Source organism: Mustela nivalis (genome assembly GCF_964662115.1).
Source record: "Mustela nivalis genome assembly, chromosome: 4".
NCBI lineage: Eukaryota > Metazoa > Chordata > Mammalia > Carnivora > Mustelidae > Mustela > Mustela nivalis.
In genome coordinates, this window is record NC_139023.1 from 32,144,294 (window position 1) to 32,157,315 (window position 13,022).

A 13,022-nucleotide genomic window follows, 5' to 3' on the forward strand; every position below is an offset into this window, starting at 1 on the left:
CTATGTGCCAAGCACTATGATAAAGTCTTTACATATATCTCATTTCAAAATCTCAACCACTAGAGGAGGTAAGAGAGGGTAGTTCATTTTTACCACTGAGGACATTGAGACTACAGATATTAAGTTACCCCGAATCACAAAGCAGGAAGTGGCAGAGCTAATATTCAAGAGTTCTCTAACTCTGAGCTCTGTGCTTTTAAGTGAGATGGCATACGGCCACCCTGGAAAAAACATACAGAATAAGAAAGAGCATCACAGAGATGGAACGTAGGAATACGGATACTTTAAATGTTTCAGGAAAACACCACCACCACCCCAAGCCTAGAAGAGGAAAATAAATAGGGCCATGTAAAGCAAAGGAGAGAGGAATTTCCAAAAGAACTGTATTATCAAAAGTGAAGGGTATTAAGAGGTACAAACTTCCAGTTATAAAATAAGTCAGTCACAAAGATGAAAAGTACAGCACAGAGAACATAGTCAATAATATTGTAATTGCTTTTTTCTGGTGATAGGTGGTAATGACAGCTACTATGGTGATCATTTTCTTATGAATATAATTGTTGAATCACTATGTTGTACACCTGAAACTAGTATAATATTGTATATCAACTACACTTAAGTTGTTTTTTTTTTAAGATTTTATTTATTTATTTGTCAGAGAGAGAGCGAGCGAGAGCTAGCACAGGCAGACAGAGTGGAAGGCAGAGTCAGAGGGAGAAGCAGGCTCCCCGCGGAGCAAGGAGCCCGATGTGGGACTCGATCCCAGGACGCTGGGATCATGACCTGAGCCGAAGGCAGCTGCCCAACCAACTGAGCCACCCAGGCGTCCCTCAACTACACTTATGTTTAAAGAAAATTCTAAATGTCACAGAGAAGGCATAAACATGCATAAAAAATTTTATTTATATAAATCCAGGGGAAAATGATACATGGCACCAACTTCTAATGAAAGCCCATTAATAATACTCCTCAGTCCTGCAGATCCTTGCACGTGCTCAGCAGTTACTCAATTAGTAGGATCATGAGCTTACTCTAGAACCTATGTATCTAACCCCTTTTGCAAACCTAAAACCTCCCTGAGAGGCTTAAACCTGAATCATCTGAGCTATTAGATGAGGTATCATTTGGACTCCTCACCCTAATACTAAAACAAATTTTTCAGGATCAAATCAAATCATATTCAAATCTATACAACAATATCTATGTTGCAATCTATACCTCTAACTAGAAACGGGTTTTTAAATATAATTTATAATTCAGGAACTCTATATAGTGAGTATTATGTTTGCCACAATCCTACAGCCTATGTTATACAATTCCAATTATAAAAGATCTAACTCGCACAAAGATTTGAAATGTGATTTCACTTTACTTTCACCGGGAGGCATTGGTGCATTGATATCATGGCTTGAAATAATTAAGCCAATGCTTTGTATAAGATTAAGACAATCACTCTTACTAAGTCCTAACACAGATTTCAATCATGAATTCGCCTCCGTTGTACGCATCATAAATAACCTCTTATCTCCAAATTCTTTCTTTTTGCTTGCTCTGGGAGAATGGATCTGGGCCCCTTAAGTATTTTCCACGGTATATTACACAGGGTCAGACTTTGTCCATAGAGGGTGCCAGAGAGACACTCTAGGAGTAAAGGGCTTTGCTTCCTGGATCTGAGGCACTCACTGGGCAGCCTCCTGCAGGGTGTAGAGCTTCTCCAGAGCCAGTCTCCGGAAGTACAAAGAAGGCAGCCGTGGAGTGCCCATCACCACCCTCAGGCAGATTGGTAGCATTGCTTCACATGAGACACTTCCTCAACAACTTTGCCCAGAGCCCTTGAGGACAGAACTCCAGCCAGTTCCTGAAGGGAGATTTCCAGTAAATTTCCCCATGGTACCAACACAGGGACTTCTCTGACATCCAGTCAGGGCTGTGCCTTTTCCCATAGGCTTCAGATCTCAGCTGTGGAGGAGGAAGGCAGAGTGGGGCCTATTCCTTGGACTCTCTATCTCAGCCCTGGGTAGTAACTGCCCTTCTGTCTGTTATAGCCTATTCATTCATGTTCTCTTCCTGCTAAGAAAACCTCCATTGCTCCAATTTTGGTCCTGCTGTAGTTAATAATTCTTTATATAAAACTTTCCTTTTCAAGCTTCTGTGAGAAATGTCTCCCTTAATTTGACCCAGACTAATAAATGTTTTTTTAACACCTGCCTTTATTAAAATAATTAAACAAATAAACTAAACAAATAGCAGTAACTCACTACAAACTTTGAAGATGATAACATCACAACTTTTAAATAAATAAAAGATTCACATTATACCTTTTGCAAGAAACCTTAACTTTGCTAGTTCACCATGAGTCCCAAGGTGGAGCTAGACACCTTCCTGAAGAGTATTCCTTAACCTTTACATCGGCTCTCTGTGAAAGGGGGAAGTAGAAATACAACTGAAAAACCCTGGAAAGACAGTTGAAAATGAATCCTGTGCTAGAAGCCTGTGTCTCTCATTGTTATAAACTCTCACAAAGAATCAAAGAAGTAGTATTATTTTGATTTTATCTAAGGGGGAATTGAGACCTAGAGAGGTTAAATTACTCACCCAAGATCATGCGTCTAGTATGGAGATGTGATCAAAGCCAAGTATGCCTGATTCCAAACTCCCTACAGCTCACCTCACAGAGCTTCCCAAGATGGACTTTCGCTTTCCTGTAAGGGGCCCCCTTCTCTCCACTGCAGACATAGGGGACTGCTCATTTGGACTGAACGATTAGTTTGTGTTCTCATCGTCTTTGCTCTTAGAACAGCTGCTACTGCCCTCTGATGTCTCAGAAGAAAAAAGAAAGCAAGAAACAAACTACCCAGTATTCAACTACCATTGGGATCAATCTCTCCCCCCCCCCTGCCAAAAAAAAAGTTTTCATGTGTATTTCTCCTCAAAAAGAAATATTTTCTGCAATATAAGAAAAGGAGCAAAACTGGACCCTGCCTTTTCTATTTCTAGTCAAAATAGTAGTTATTTGGACTGCAATCATATAATTAAACTTTAGCCCTAGAAGAATTGGCTTATATTATACTAAAATTGCACATATTCAAGTGCTGAGAGGAAAAATAAAACCCCTGCTAACCCTAAAAATTCTATACCTGGAAAAGAAAAATCTTTGAGATATAAAGGCAAATTAAGACATTCTCAGATGATGGGAAACTAAGGGAATCTGTACCTCTAAGGGGAGAAGACCTAACCTTACAGAATACCTCCAGGACATTCTCCAGACAGAAAGTAAATGGCTTCAGAAAGGAAGAAATAACAATGCAATAGGTTTTATAAAAGGCGGGGAATATAACAGATTAGAGTTCTCCTGAGTTTTTTCATCATGGTTGATGGCTGAGGCAAAAACTATAATTCCAATTAATGGGGTGCTCGATGTGTGTAGAGAAAACAAGGTTTTCAAGTGGGGAGAGCTAAGGGATCTAAATGGAAGTGGCATTTCCACAACTCACTTAAAGTGTCAAAATGTTCCCAGCAGATTGTTATCCCAGTTACATATGCTCCTCATAAAACTAAAGCAACTCTGAAGAAAACAATACATCTAAAAGGTTCAGCAAGATGAGAACCATTCTTATCACAAGTTAATGTTCACTAGAGAGAATCTACTTCAGAAAAAGCATTTGACAGCCAGATGGACAGGATGACTCAGTCCAGTGACCCTCTGTCTTCAGCTTCTCTAGTACTTAAATAAAGTAGCCAGGAACTAGACTAGCCCTAGTGGAAGAAACAGACCCATGCACGGTCCACTGGGCATGCTTTCACCAAAATGATCTCACTATTGTCACTACTGAATGCCTAACTTGCTAGCACTTAGAGAACAACAGTGAGTGCTCAGATGGTATTATCTTTCAGTAAGTCCAACAAGACACGGATAGCCTGGAAAGAATAATGCTCTATCCTGTCTGTATTTGATCCACTCACTATTCCAGATCTGGCTTTGCCTTTCTGGTCACACTTCCAAGCCAGCACCACTACCAGGGGCTTAAAGAATGTCTAATCAACTGTCATGTATAATTGCATAATCTTACCATGAACTTACACACCCACTGTATAGCCAAGGAGAAGTCATAGTGGTCTTGTGACAACAACACCCATTGTTCCTACCATGTATTGTGCCATCTAAGCTGCCAACACAGTAAAAGGCTGAAATGGATGTTTAACAGTGTAGCTAAAGTAGCAGCTTGAAGAGAACACCTTGAAAGGATAGGACCCTATCTTTTACAATTCAGCATGCACCTTAATTCAATAGCCATTCGATAGTGCTAGGTCTGTAACAGTAGAATGAATGGTCTAGCTAGGAAGGGATAGAGTTAGAAGGAGTCCCACTCATTATCACCCCCCAGGAACCCACTCAGGGAAACATCAATACTGTCCCCACAGTTTTAAGCTCTGTATAATCCTTCCACCAAGGACACAGCAAGAATCCCACTCATCTTAGAGTGAACACTTTGGGATCCTTATGCCAGGAGATAAGCAAGTGAAGAAAACAATTACTCTACTGACAGTGATAATCAACCATGATAATCAGGAGGAACCATAACCTCTGTGATAGATTAAGGTAAGGAGGACTATGCAGAACACTCAGGTAAGCCATGTGACTTTCATTCCCAGCTATAATTAATTGTATATGGGAAAGCACAGCAACCATTACCCAGTAAAGGCAGAGAAGACCCAAACCCTTCAGATTAAGGATGAGGCCTCGGCATTGCACCAGGCACACTGCACAGAGTGGCAGAAGTCCTAATCACTGGGGAGAGGAATTTAGAGTTGGTAGTGGAGGCAGGAAGTGGTTCATATTAGTTATGACCTCAGGGCAAACTGCAGGAGCAGCAGCAGGCAGAGTTCCTCCAGGAACCCCTTATGAGCTTTTCCAATCAGAATTCTGGAGACGCTGTGCCATGACCTAGGGGTATGTGAGCTCCAAGGATGAACTGTAAAGAATGTGATTGGTAAACCACCGTCACTATGTAAACTGGGGGGGGGGGGGGTCAACTCTTCCCCAGAAACTATATTAGCTGATAACACAGCTACTCCTATCTCAGGAGACTTGCCCTCACACAAATAGAACAGCCTTGCCTAGGAGTCTATGACCACCCAGCCCTCCCAAAGGAAGACCATTGCCAGTGACTGAGTCCCACGGGGTAGGAGAGACTTTCTTGCACAACTTGTCACCCACAGCTTTCTGTGGGAACAAACAAGCTAGTTTCCACCTGAGCCCACATTCTGGATCAGTATCTTTGTATTTTTTTTCCCTGTGTTATCCTATTTTCCTCAAATCTCTTCACCTGAAAGTATGTTTTGTTTTGTTTTGTTTTTTATAAACCACTTGAACAAGAAGTCCTATCCCATGTCTTGCTTCTAAAAACTCAAGCTAAGACACTTGTGAGTCTTACAACCTTGCTCTGCTACATATGCCTTGGCAAACTGGAGAGATTTCCATCATACTTGACACTTGAAAACAAATTGTAAAATTTAAGTCTGAATGTAACACAAACTCCGTTATAACTGGATACATTTCATATCACTTAAGTTAGGAAACCGGAGTTTATGGTAAATATAATAAAACACTAATAATTCAAAAGAGTCAGTAAGCTTCCTATTTCTGCTTTGATGCTGTATTTCCAAAATCTTCATGACTCTAAAGGCAGGAAACATGTAATCGCACAAAGAGCTTAACTTTTAAATTAGTTGGTTTGTATGCCAAGAAAATTGCAACAGCAGTCATCTACAACTGAAGAATGACTTTTGAAATAATTTTCACATAAAATTTATTCTGCTTATTTTAAATCATTATTCAGGTTATTTTCTCAGAAGTCCAATTAAAAACAAAAACATATTACAAAACAAAGTCAGAAATCAGCATTTACCATAGAGGGAAATATTTCTAGAAATGATATATAATACAATGGGTGCAAAAAATATTAAATTGAGGAGAAAACAAAAATTAAAACACCACAGAGAATTTAAAATCTTAATTGGTAAACATAATAGTAGGAAACCTGGTGGGTTCAACTCTTCTCCAGGCAAAACACAGAGCAAGTATATTATTTTTTAAGTCTGTTTCTCATAGACTTTAAGACTAGATATTTATAATCTAGGTGATCAAAATAAAATTATTTAAAAAATGCTCCATCACTATTGAGGAAATGTTATTAAATTTCATTATTTATCTTTCATAAATTTAGTATTTTTCAAATTTCATCTTCTATTACAAGGAGTTTCTAATATTTCGATAGACTATGGTGATTAGCACTTAAATTAGCATGAATCTTACCACAGAGTTTTGGTACAGAACATGGTGGTACCATAATTATTGAAATAATGATTTCTTTTCAAGTTCTTTAACCTGTTTTCCAAGGCCCTTCTAAGATTTGGCTCTAAGCCACCTTGATAAACTCATCTCTGACAATCCCTCCATGGGCCCCATTGATCAACAAAACTGGGAAGTTCACTCTTCTCCAACAAGTCCCTTATTTCTCTGAATTTATTTCTTTACTGCAACGGAATAATTTCATCATTAGGCTCTGAAAGAAACTGCTTGGGTTCAAATTCCTCAGCATTGTTTTGAAGAAAACCCCAGACATCAGTATCAACTGATACATAAATGCTTCATTACATATCTTTAAGTCTGAGAGCCATTCTCTTTTCAAACATAGCCATGATGTCATTTATCATCACACCTAAAATATTAACAATAATTCCTTAATATCATCAATGAAGCAGTGTTCAAATGTCTCTGATTCTCCTACACATTTTTTTTAAGTTTAGATTTTCTTTTTTTTTTTTTTAATTTTTTATAAACATATAATATATTTTTATCCCCTGGGGTACAGGTTTGTGAATGACCAGGTTTACACACTTCACAGCACTCACCATAGCACATACCCTCCTCAATGTCCACAACCCCACCCCCCTTCCCCTAACCCCCCTCCCCACAGCAACCCTCAGTTTGTTTTGTGAGATTAAGTGTCACTTATGGTTTGTCTCCCTCCCAATCCCATCTTGTTTCATTTATTCTTCTCCTACCCCCTTAACCCCCCATGTTGCATCACCACTTCCTCATATCAGGGAGATCTTTCTCCGCTTGACTTATTTCGCTAAGCATGATACCCTCTAGTTCCATCCACGTCATTGCAAATGGCAAGATTTCATTTCTTTTGATGGCTGCATAGTATTCCATTGTGTATATATACCTACACATTATAAAGTATTTCATTTGAATCAGGATTCAAATAAGAATCACACATGGCACTTGACTCTGTGTTTCTTATAATTCTCAAGAATTACCCAGGGATTGGAAGAATAAATACTGCTGAAATGTCTATACTACCCAAAGTGATCTACACATTTAATGCAATCCCTATCAAAATACCAACAGCATTTTTCACAGAACTAGGAAAAACAACCCTAAAATTTATATGGAACCACAAAAGATCTGAATAGTCAAAGCAATCTCGAAAAAGAAAAACAAAACTGGAGGTAATGCAGTTCCAGACCTGAAGGTATATTACAAAGCTCCAGTAATCAAAACAGCATGGTACAGGCATAAAAATAGACACATAGATCAATAGAACAGAGCAGAAAACCCAGAAGTTAACCTACAACTATATGGTTAATTAACCTTCAACAAAGGAGGAAAGAATACACAATGGGGAAAATATGGTCTCTTCAACAAGTTGTATTAGAAAACATGCAAAGGAATAAAATTTATACCATACACAAAAATAAACTCAAAATAGATTAAAGACCTAAATGTGAGACCTGAAACTAAGAAAATCTTAGAAAAGAGAAAAGGCCGTACTTCTTTGGACATGGGCCACGGTAACATTTTTCTAGATATGTCTCCTGTGGTAAGGGAAATAAGAGCAAAAATAAACCAGGAAATAAAAAATAAATTGGGGCTACATCAAAATAAAAACTTTCTGCACAGCAAAGGAAACAATCAAAATAAAAGGCAATCTACAGAATGGGAGAAGATATTTGTCAATGACATATCTGATAAAGGGTTAGTATCCAAAATATATAAAGAACTTATAAATCTCAACACCCAAAAAACAAATAATCCAATTTAAAAATGGCCAAAAGACATGAACAGATATTTCTCCAAAGAAGACATACAGATGGCCAAAAGACGCATGAAAAGATGCTGATCAGTCATCATCAGGGAACAGCAACTTAAAGCTACAATGAGATAGTACCTCACACCAGTCAAAATGGCTAAAACCAAAAACACAAGAAACAGGGGCACCCAGTGGCTCAGTCAGTTAAGCAGCTGACTCTTAGTTTTGGTTCAGGTCATGACCTCAGGGTTCTGGGATCAAGCCGTGCGTGGGGCTCCATACTCAGCTCGGAGTCCGCTTAAGGATTCTCCCTCCTCCTTTCTCTCTGCCCCTCCCCACACTCAGGCATGCTCTCTCTCTTTCAAATAAATAAATCTTTAAAAGAAAAAAAAAAAGGCCACACGATACAATAAATGTTGGCAAGAATGTGGAGAAAAACGAACCATTGTGCATTATTGGTGGGAATGCAAACTGGTACAGCCACTGTGGAAAACAGTATGGAGGTTCCTCAAAACCTTGAAAATAGAGCTACCCTACAGTCTAGTAATTGCATTACTGGGTAATTATTCAAAAAATACAAAAACACTAATTCACAGGGATACAGGTACCGCTATGTTTATTGCAGTATTATTTACAATATCCAAATTATGGAAGCAGGCAAGTGTCTATCAGAGGAAGAATGGATAAAGGAGATGTGGTGTATATATATACCACATCTTCATATATATATATATATATATATATATATATATATATATGTATATATGTATATGTATGTATACACACACACACACATACAAAGGAATATCACTCATTCATAAAAAAGAATGAAATCTTGCCATTTGCAACAACATGGAAGGAGCTAGAGGGTATTATCTAAGTGAAACATGTCAGTAAGAAAAAGAAAAATACCATATGATTTCAATCTTCTGTGGAATTTAAGAAACAAATGAGCAAAGGAAAAAGACAGAGAGAGACAGAAACAGAGAAACAGATCCTTAACTATCGAGAACAAACTATGGTTATGAGAGGGGAGGCGGGTGGGGGATGGGTGAAATAGGTGATGGGGTTTAAAGAGAATGCTTACCATGAGAAGCACTGTGTAATGTACAGAATTGTTGAGTCACTACACTGTACCCCTGAAACTAATAGAACACTGTATGTTAACTATGCTGGAATTAAAATGAAAAACTTAATTTAAAAAAAATGTATAATCTGAGTAAAAGTTGAGCATTTAAACTAAGGGCAGGATAAAAATGCAGCTGTCCCTTAGGTATGATTGGACACAGGGGCTAGAATGCCATAAAATTTCTTACTCGATCTTTTGACTCTCTTTACAGTTAAGATGTGTGTTTCTTTGCCTCCTATTTCTCTTGGGATTGCTCCTTCTGTCCCCCATTCCATAGACTGCCTCATTTCATAGGGTGCCAAGAGTTATAAAGGTTTACTATCACAGCTTCTTTCTCCCTGGAGAGATTATGCCATCACTTTCTCCCGGATTACCAAATTCTAGGAATGGAACTCATTGGCCAACTTGGCCAAGAGCTGAAGTCAACTTGTAACATGGCCCCTTCAGAGGCACCATGTAAAATGGCAGAAGGAACACTGTGACAATTAAAAGATATAACTAGCTCCCACAGATACCCACTGCAGTATCCAGGCCCAAGGACCTAATACCTATGAGACTATGGGTAAATTGCTCAAGCACTCTGATACTGAACTTCCACATATGTAAAATATGGACAACATTGTTCCTATTTTCCATCTAAGGTTTCTGGAGAAACAATAGAATGAAGATTCTGATAACACTTAATAAACTAAAAAGCAAGATAAATACAAAAAGAAGGATCATGGTGATGATGATATAATACCCCAACATCACAAGAGATTCCTCTTCTTCTGTATAATTCTTTATGGGTCATATAAATAGTACCACATAATAAACTATGGGATTCTCTTGTCATTCATATGTAAACGTCTTGTCTGTTTCCCCAGCCACATAGTGCATGCTATGAGAAGACCTGTAATCTTAAGTAGGGATTGCAAACTGGTGACCCACAGATGTGCTTTGTCTTAAAAGCCCTTGACCATCACACTTTCTCTAGAACACACAGTCAAGCCACCTCTATTAACTTACTTGTCTCTTCAAACCTATCTGGCCACTGAAGTCATTTGAATGTGTGACCCCCCTCCCAAACAAGAAAGAGCACAGACCATAGAGAAGGAAACCCATTAGTCTAAATGTTGGTGGCAGTAATTTTTTTTTTTTAAATGCTCTCTGGTTAACAAAACAATTGGTAGTCCATTATGGTCAGGGATTTTTTTTTCCTTCTTCAAAGTATATATATCTGGCTATCCACTGAAGTGTTAGCAGTGATTGTGGCTTGGAAATAAGATCTTTTTTCTACTGAAATAGCAGGATCTTTTTTTCCCCAAAAGTTCTACTATTTTTATAAGAGCAAAAAATTAAAAGTTATTATTTAGGAAGTGAATGAGTAAACTTGGGCTGGCAACTCAGGTTCTATAGCTTGGCTCTCAGCCATCTTTGTATTGATTTCCCTGGTTCTCATCCCACGCTGTCCTAGGCTATTTGAAAAGCTGCAGCTAAAACCCATCCTCTGTTTTGACCATTTTCTGCCCAGTCATTTTATGCTTCAGCAAAATTCTTACTGTCTTCCTTAATGGACCTCTGGGAATGGAAGAACAACTTCAATAAAAAGTACGGTGAATTAAATGATGGGACCAAGCCATTAACAAAACTCTAAGCCTGTCCTAGAGTCTTAGAACATATTATATTAGCATAGCTCCTCTAGCTTTTAATATATTCTGATGCATATTATTTAACAAACAGGTGTTTCCTTTTCTCAAATGCCTTTTCTGGATCAATTTAAATAGTCACCTTTTTTGTCGATTAATATGGTGAATTCTCTTGACATATTTTCTTATATTGAAACTCCGATGCATTCCTGGGATGAACTTGATCTGAGCAATGAATTATTGTTTAAGAAGCAAATGTTTCATTTCAACTAATATTTAATTTAGAATACTAAACCATGCATGCACAAGTGAAACTGGTTTATCATTTTTTTATTGCCTTTATCTGACATTGGAATCAAGATTGCACTAATCTCATTAAATAAGCATATAGCGCTTCTTTTCTGGGAAAAAATTAGTAGAAATTTTCCTTGAAAATTTGGTAGAAATTCTGCGTGAAACAGACCAAGGGCTATAAAGTTTAGATGGCAGGGAGGTCTTTTTTGACCATTTAAAGTCTCCAGTGCTTTTGACCTATTCAATTTTCATAGTTTGGGCATTTTTTACTTTTCCAAATAGTTTATGACTAAGATCTTGTTAAGTTATCAAGTATATTCTGACATAGTTACTCATAATATTCTTTATTTAAAATCTATTATATCTGCAACTATTTTTCTTTTTCATTGCAGTTTCTGTTTTTGTTTGTTTTGTTTGTTTCTTTTTACTTTTTCTTGCTTGGTTTCCTGAAGACCTTTAGTTTTGTTGACATTTTTAATATTTGTAATTCTTTATTTTAAAAATTTCTTTTTTATTGTCATTCATTCTTCTTCCTTGTTTCTTTGGCTGGTTTCTTTGTATTTGCTCTGCTACATTTTCAACATTTTCAAACTTTTGTGTCCTGGTAAATTTATTTGAAACTATACACTTCTGGAAAGGACCATGCTAGCCATGTCTTATAAACAGCAACTTGTGAGATTTTATCGTTAAGTCCTAGAACTTCACAATTCCCCTCTTGGTCCCCTTTTCACTCCAGGATTATTTATTAATGTAAAACCTGACATTTAGGGTTACATAAACTATGCTTCTCTCTTTTTTAAAAATTTCTAGCATTAATTGGTTATGGTCAGAGGACATAGCCTATATGATATTGATTCTTTGGAATTTAAGACTGCCTTTATGGTCTAGTAAATTTTCCATGTAAGGAACACACACACACACACACAGACTCATATATATATATATGGATATATAGTTCAAGCTTCTTTATTATATTACTTTTTTGTCTCTGTTAATGTTTGTCTGATTTATTTATCAATTTCTGAGGAAAATATGTTAAAATCTCTTGCAACATATATTAGCAAGTCTATTTCCCTCTACCATTATGCCATTGCAGCTTTATATACTTTGAGGCTATCTTGTTAAAGCATGCGTATTCATGCTCCTTATATCTCCTGGCTCTATTATTTTACCAGTATATATCACCATCACCCTTTTTCCTATATAACATTTTTTGCTTTGATGTATCAAATATTAACACTTTAATATTAAGAGTCAGATATTAAGATGGCCACTCTCTTTTGGTTTGCAGTGGCCAATATGAGTTTGTATCCTTTTATTTTCAAATCTCCTGTGTCCTTTTACCTGAACTGAATCTAAACAGTGCACTGTTGATTTTTTGTGTTTTTTTTTTTGAAGATTTTTTATTTATTTATTTGACAGACAGAGATCACAAGTAGGCAGAGAGGCAGGCAGAGAGAGAGGAGGAAGCAGGCTCCCTGTTGAGCAGAGAGCCCGATGCGGGGCTCGATCCCAGGACCCTGGGATCATGACCTGAGCCGAAGGCAGAGGCTTAACCCACTGAGCCACCCAGGCGCCCCTGTGTTTTATTTTTTAAAATATCCTCTAAGCTTCAATCTTTTAACTGGTGAGATGAGCAATTTATATTTATTAAAATTATTATATTGGGACTTTCTCATATTTTCCAGAGATTGTACTTTCCCCAAGTATCTTTTTCTCCTTTCCTTCAGATTTCTATTCTTTCTCTATCGCCTTTTAGAATTTTCTCTCTGTATTAATAGAGTTAACTTTTGATATCATGTGTCTAAAGCATGGGTTTTTCTTCATCTATTCTGTATGGCAACTTTGAGTCCTTTTAATCTGAAATCT

The 13,022-nt window shown here is 37.4% G+C and overlaps 1 protein-coding gene across 6 annotated transcripts in view; it reads right to left on the reverse strand.

The window, feature by feature from the left end:
• Nucleotides 1-13,022, reverse strand: part of GRXCR1 (glutaredoxin and cysteine rich domain containing 1) — a 223,765-nt gene that overhangs the window by 137,573 nt on the left and 73,170 nt on the right. For 2 of the 6 annotated variants that reach the window (XM_082728784.1, XM_082728781.1), the window contains one exon: nucleotides 2,319-2,416. The exons of the other annotated variants lie outside the window; for them this stretch is intronic. The gene's annotated coding sequence lies outside the window, so the exon portion shown is untranslated. The remainder of the gene's footprint in view (nucleotides 1-2,318; nucleotides 2,417-13,022) is intronic. 6 annotated transcript variants of the gene reach the window in all.